The following is a 7,440-nucleotide window of genomic DNA, read 5'->3' as shown; positions in this document are numbered from 1 at the left end:
CGACTTCTAGACATATATTTTATTTATCTAAGGAAAAGTTTCAACTATTCCAGAAAAGATAAGGGCCAAGGCAAGAATTCCCTAAGGATCAACAGTGAGAGATCTTATGTATGCTTTTTCTATACATTAGACCAGATACCTGCAGTTGAGTGGGAGTAATGAGTTGGTATCAGATTAATCCAGGAAAAGTAACATTGGAAGATAATCAAGTAAATCTTAAGATAAAGAAGATGAACTATATGTTAGTTGATAAGGGTGGTATTTTAATACTCTTAGACTACACCAAATCAAGTTTCTAGACTTGTGTTAATGCTACTGATGTGATGATGATTACTCTAGGGGTAGAGCAGTGATTTTGGAGAAGTATGAAAATCGATCTGAGGTCTCTAACTCTACCAGTGAGACTGAATGTTAAAGTTGTAGGAAAGATACTTATTCAGCCTATGGAAATTCTATACATTTTTTGGCATTGTACCAATAATTAATTAACTACTAGTGTTACTTCTTGACTAACACATAAGTAGTTTCCAAAAAGTAAAGAATCCAATATCCCTAGAAGAGTAGACATATAGAGAGAAATTTTACAATATCAAGGATTTGGTGACTAAGGATATGTAATGGTAGAGAAGTTTGTATTGAATACAACCTGTCAGATCCTATTACAGAGAGAATACTACATATTACAATTGATCTGGATATCAAGGTGTTGAGATTATTTGAAATGCACTTTTCTTTTATATTAGTGCAAGTGGGAGTTTGTTGGGTTGTCTGCCCTAAATAAAACCCATTTTAATATAATCATATTTACTAATTAATAAAAGATCAAAAATAGTTTTATGTTGCATGGTTTACATGATTTATTTCATGATTACATAGTTAATGTATAAATTCTATAAGTCTAGAACATATATAAATATATGTTATATATTTATTCATGATTATAATGTCGCCATCACAGTGGAATATAATCATGATTATATGTTCAAAAGTTTAATTCTCATTATTTGTCAGTTCACTGAATTTAGACTGAGATGATAATCGGCGATAATGTATACTTACACCTTGGATAAGTGTTATGTCATTTCCAAGACATTGACAAAGTTTACCAGTATCAGATGTATGAAGTATACATTGGAAGGACTGATATTAATGTTGGATAAGATATCATAAACTTACCATTATATCTTTTTAAGTCAATATCAATAGTTGCTCTTAGGCCTATGGATCTTAATCCTGATATGGTTAGGTTCAACTTAGTTGTATTATTTATGTTCTTCAAATTGTTCGTGGATGCTAACCAATAGTTTTTGTGGATATTTAAATCTTGGAAACATGGTAGTTCAATTCAGTGGGAGCGCTAATCATAGATATAGAATCTATAACTTCTATAAGAATTTAGAAGTGAAATGCTGATTTCCTTCGAGCTTGGCTAAACAGAGATAAATGATTGAGATCTCATTTTAGTAATTATATTAATTTACTGAAGTATCATTTATAGGTACCTAAGTGTTTTAAGGATAAAATATATTGAAGGGTAGAACGGTAAATTTGTTCCTATTCAATTAAATCATCTATAGAGGATCTTTGATTATTAAAATTGTAACAATGGATAATCATAACGTATCTATATTGTGGTACATATAGAGCGTTCTATATAATTGAGAGTGAATTCACCTCCAAATCTATAGTGGCGCAAGGCGAAATTAATAAGTTAGAAAGTTTACTTGGTAAAATCTAGATCTACTTATTGTAAGCTCGGTTATATAGGCCCATGGTCCCCTCACTAGTTGAGATAATACTGCTTGCAGACTCAGTTAATTGGTTTTAATTAATCAATTATAATTTTAAAATTAGACTATGTCTTATTTATGAATTTTCACTAAGCAAGGGCTTAATTGTGAAGAAAAGAGATTTTGAGGTATTAATTAGGAGACTTTGTATGGTCTAATTAATAAATAATATAAAGGATAATTTTATTTGACAATTTATTATAATTATTAAATAAATAATTTTAGCATTTATAGGATTGAATTGGAAAATATGGTATTATTGAAAGAAGAATATGTGATTGAAATAAAGTGGCAAAATCGTAACTAGAGAATGGTCCCTTAAGTGGGCGGCCATTAAGTGATTTTTGCCCAATATTTTATTCTTTTTTAATCCATATAATTCAACCTAAACCCTAGTTGAAACACTATAAAAAGAACATGATGCTCTCATCTCATCCAATTTTTACCTTCAACCAAATCAAATCTAGTTTTCTTTGACGTCAAACTTGATTAGTGTTTCATGTTTACAAACACAATTTTATATATTGAATTTTTCGAGTACAAATTGTTCAATTTCTCGTAATGGATTTCATATATGTGTTGCTAACATGGAACAAGGGCTTTATGTTTGAAGACCTGATACTGAAATCTCACTAAATACTGAACTTTTCAATGTAGCTAAACCTAGAAGCCTTAAGAGAAAAGAGATTGATAATGATGATCAAACTTATCTATGCATTTACGTTTAGGTCATATAGGTTTTGATAGACTCAATAGGCTAACCAAAGACGGTCCATTGAAAAATGTCATCTTAGGAGAACTGCCAGTATGCGAGTCTTGCTTAGAAGGAAAAATGACCAAACGTTCTTTCTCTGCAAAGGGAGAGCGTGCCAAACAACCCCTAGGGTTAGTGCATTCAGATGTTTGCGGACCTCTGAATGTAAAAGCCCGAGGTGGTTATGAGTATTTCGTCACTTTCATTGACGACTTCTCTGGATACAGTTTTCTTTACCTAATGCAAAAGAAATCTGAAACGTTTGAAAAGTTTCAGGAATTTCATGCTTTGGCTCAAAACCAATTAGGTAAAACATTAAAGATCTTGCGAACTGATAGGGGTGGAGAATATATGGATATGCAGTTAAAAGATCATTTAATTGAACTTGGAATTGAATCCCAATATACTGCCCCAAGCACTCCACAAAAAAATGGAGTTGCAGAAAGAAGAAATCGCACTCTCTTGGAAATGGTTAGGTCAATGCTGAGTTATTCAACTCTGTCTACGTCCTTCTGGGGATATGCTATTCAAATGGCAAACGAAATTTTAAATGTTGTACCATCTAAAGCAGTCCCTAAGACACTCGTCGAACTATGGAATGGTCGTACACCTAGTTTACGCCATTATAGGATTTGGGGGTGCCCTGCTCACGTCTTGAGAAAGAAAGAAGGCAACAAGGATAACAAAGTATTTGTTTCTACAAATCCTACTTTCCTTGAAGATAACTATATGAAAGACAACAAACTGAAAAGTGAAGTTGTATTAGAGGAAATTCTTACAGATACAGTTCCTTCAAATGTTCCATCCACTTCTACTCAAGAAGAGGACCATCCCACTCCCTCAGTTGTAGCAACTGAGAAAACTACTACCAAAGCTCCTGTTCAGAAGGTCACCGCTCCTCGTCGTAGTGGGAGGGTTTCTACAAAACCATCTCGTTATGGCCTAGATGGTGAAATCAATATGGTCGTTGGTGACGATATTGATGACGACCCATTAACCTATAAACAAGCAATGGCAAGTACGCAACGTAAGCGATGGTCAGCCGGCATGGATTCAGAAATGGATTACATGAAAAAGAACAAAGTCTTGGAATATGTTGATCCACTCGATGATTATCGTCCAATTGGATGCAAATGGGTCTACAAGAAGAAAAGAGGCGCTGGAGGCGAAGTCGAAACTTTCAAAGCTGGACTGGTCGCCAAGGGTTATACCCAAAGAGAAGGTGTGGACTATGAGGAAACTTTTAGTCCGGTTGCCATGCTCAAATCCATCTGAATTCTTCTCTCCATCGCAGCTGCTTTCGATTATGAAATCCTGCAAATGGATGTCAAGACAGCCTTTCTTAATGGGCTTCTTGAAGAAACCATCTATATGGAGCAACCAGAAGGTTATGTTCTTCCTGGGCAGGAAAATAAAGTTTGCAACTTAAATAGGTCCATTTATGGACTTAAGCAAGCTTCTCGCTCATGGAATAAAAGGTTTGATGAGATCATTAAAACCTACGGCTTTCATCAGAATGAAGATGAACCTTGTGTTTACCAACTCAAGGTAGACCAAGTAGTAGTATTCCTGGTCTTTTATGTTGATGACATTTTGATCATTGGCAATAATGTCAAGAAAATGACTCACATCAAGGAATGGCTTGACACTCAATTCGACATGAAAGACTTGGGTGAGGCAACCTAGTTCTCGGTATTCAGATTATCAGAAACCGGAAGAACATATCCCTTGCTCTCTCTCAAACAACTTACATTGACAAAGTTCTAGAGAGATTCTCCATGACTAATACCAATGGGGCGAATATGCCTTCTAGATATGGTATCCGTCTATCTAAGGAACAGTGTCCTACTGATCCTCAAGAGATAGAAGACATGGCAAAAGTTCCTTATGCTTCTGCAGTTGGAAGTCTAATGTATGCAATATTATGCACTAAACCTGACATCTGCTATGCAGTTGGAATCGTGAGCAGGTATCAGTCAAATCCAGGACAGGAACATTGGAATGTTGTTAAGTATATTTTGAAATACTTAAAGAGTACAAGGAATTAAGTATTAGTCTACAAGGGTGGTGCTTTAAATCCCATAGGCTATACAGACTCAGATTTCCAGGCATGTCTTGAAGACAAGAAATCTACATCTGGGATGGTGTTTACTCTTGGGGGTGGAGCAGTGGTTTGGAGAAGTGCGAAACAAACCGCGATTTCGGATTCTACCATGGAAGCAGAATACATAGCTTCGGCTGAAGCAGCTAAAGAGGTTGTCTGGCTTAGAAAGTTCTTCACCAGTCTTGGTGTAGTACCTGGAATGGAAAAGCCTCTAGTCTTGCTTTGTGATAACAATGGAGCTATAGCCAACAGTAAGGAACCTCGGAGCCACAAGAGAAGTAAGCATATAGAAAGAAAATATCATATTATCAGAGAATATGTGGCAAGAGGGGATGTACTGGTGGAGAAAGTGGACACACAGGACAACTTAGCTGATCCATTCACCAAAGTCTTGGCAGTGACTGCATTCGAAAAGCACCGTCAGAATTTAGGGTTAATTGAAATGTACTGATTAGTTTTATATTAGTGCAAGTGGGAGTTTGTTGGGTTTTATGCCCTAAATAAAACTCTATTTCAATGTAATCCAGATTATTCAATATCAATAAAGTAACAAAAGTATTTTTCATTCATTTGTGTATGTTTTGGTTCACTTTATCAATTGTTTGTCTATTTGATTTATAAATTCATCCAAACCCCTTTCACATACTTGATCATGTTTATTGTGTTGTCAACACAGTGGAAAGTAAACATGACTATGTGAATAAAGGATTCTTAGATTTATCAAAACACTGGGTTTTACTGATATAACAATCTACAACAGAGTTTACTTGCATTTGGAGAAATGTTATGTTCTTTCCAGAACATTGGTTAAAGTAAAGCTCAGGTTGGATGCATGGAGTATACATTGGAATGGACCGATATTGAACTTTGAAATAGATTTATAAAACTTACCGTAATATCTATTCAATTCAATATCACTAAGTTGATCCTAAATCAAATGATCTAAATCCTGATATGGTTAGGTTCAATCTCAAGAGTACTATTCGTGTTCTTTGATTTGTTAGTTAAGCCTACTTTTAGGTCAGGGTGATACGTACATTTTGGGAACACGGTAGTGCAATTGAGTGGGAGCGCTAACATAAACATGGAATCTATAGCTTCTATCTGGCGAATAGTAAGCAAAGGATTATTTCCTTCGAGCTTAACCAAGCGAAATAAATGGTGGAGTACTCATTTCACTTAGCTGAAATATCATTTATACAGGGTTAAGTGTTTTAAGGATAAAATACATTGTAGGGTGTTACGGTAATTAAGTCCCTTTACAATGTAAATCATCCATATAGAGGATCATTGATCAAATTAGGATTATAACAATGGATAACTAATGATGTGTCTATATGGTGGAACATATAGAGCATTCTATATACTGAGAGTGCAATTCTAAGTTCTATGCGTGGATTCAACGAAGAATTAATAAGTCAGTGAATTTAAGAAGTAAATTCTTGATCTGCTTATTGAAAGCTCGGATATATAGACCCATGGTCCCCCCACTAGTTGAGACAATATTACTTGTAAGACTCATTTAATTGATTTTAATTAATCAATTATAATTCTCAAGTTAGACTGTGTCTATTTGAGAATTTATCACTTATTAAGGGCAAAACAGTAAATAGAGATTTTGAAGTGCATATTTATTAATTAGGAAACTTTAATTAGTTTTATTATTAATAAATAAATGACAATATATTATTTGATAATTAATTTTAATTATTAAATAATTAGATTTGACATTTATGTGGTTGAACAAAGGAATTGGCAGTTTTTAACAAAACAGGAAATTAGCAATGTAGGAAAAGGAAAGTTGGAAAAGTGGCAAGCCTTGTTTCCACAATGCCTAGGCCGGCCACCTTGCTTCCCTTTTCACATTGATTTTTCAATTTTTAAATGTCAATTAATTCAACCATAGCCCTAGGTGGTCTTCTATAAATAGAAGGTAAAGACTTCAGTTTTTGTAACACTTTTGACAGAATTTTCTCTCACACAAAAACTCTTCAAGCTGCCACTCTCTCTCTCTCTCTACCTTCTCTGTTTTCGAAATTCTATGAGTGATAGAGTAGTGCCCACACACATCAAGTAATACCTCAATCATAGTGAGGAAGGCTGTGTAGAATTCAGAGACTACAAAGAAGGACTATCGGGCTCAGATCTTGATTATACTCTGCGACAGAAAGGAATCAAGGGTTAGAGATCTGAGTGGGAGGAGACATATATTCCGCTGCACCCAATGTAAGATTTCTCTTACTTTTATGTGTTTAATTTTCCATCGTTTTAGAAGTTCATATTTAGGTTGTTAAATCAACATACTTGTGAGTAGATCTAAGATCCTGGTAAAATAATTCCAACACATGGTCCCCTCACTAGTTGAGATAATACTGCTTGCAGACTCAGTTAATTGGTTTTAATTAATCAATTATAATTATAAAATTAGACTATGTCTTATTTATGAATTTTCACTAAGCAAGAGCTTAATTGTGAAGAAAAGAGATTTTGAGGTCAATTTATTAATTAGGAGACTTTGTATGGTCTAATTAATAAATAATATAAATGACAATTTTATTTGATAATTAATTATAATTCTTAAATAAATAGTTTTGGCATTTATAGAATCGAATCAGAAAATAATGTATTATTGAAGGAAGAATATGTGATTGAAATAATATGGCAAAATCATAACTAGAGAATGGACCCTTTAAGTGGCCGGCCATTAAGTGATTTTTGCCCAATATTTTATTCTTTCTTAATTCATATAATTCAACCTAAGCCCTAGTTGAAACACTATAAAAGGAACAAGA

Source organism: Cannabis sativa, chromosome 9 (assembly GCF_029168945.1).
Source record: "Cannabis sativa cultivar Pink pepper isolate KNU-18-1 chromosome 9, ASM2916894v1, whole genome shotgun sequence".
Classification (NCBI taxonomy): domain Eukaryota; kingdom Viridiplantae; phylum Streptophyta; class Magnoliopsida; order Rosales; family Cannabaceae; genus Cannabis; species Cannabis sativa.
Note: the sequence above shows the minus strand (reverse complement) of the source record.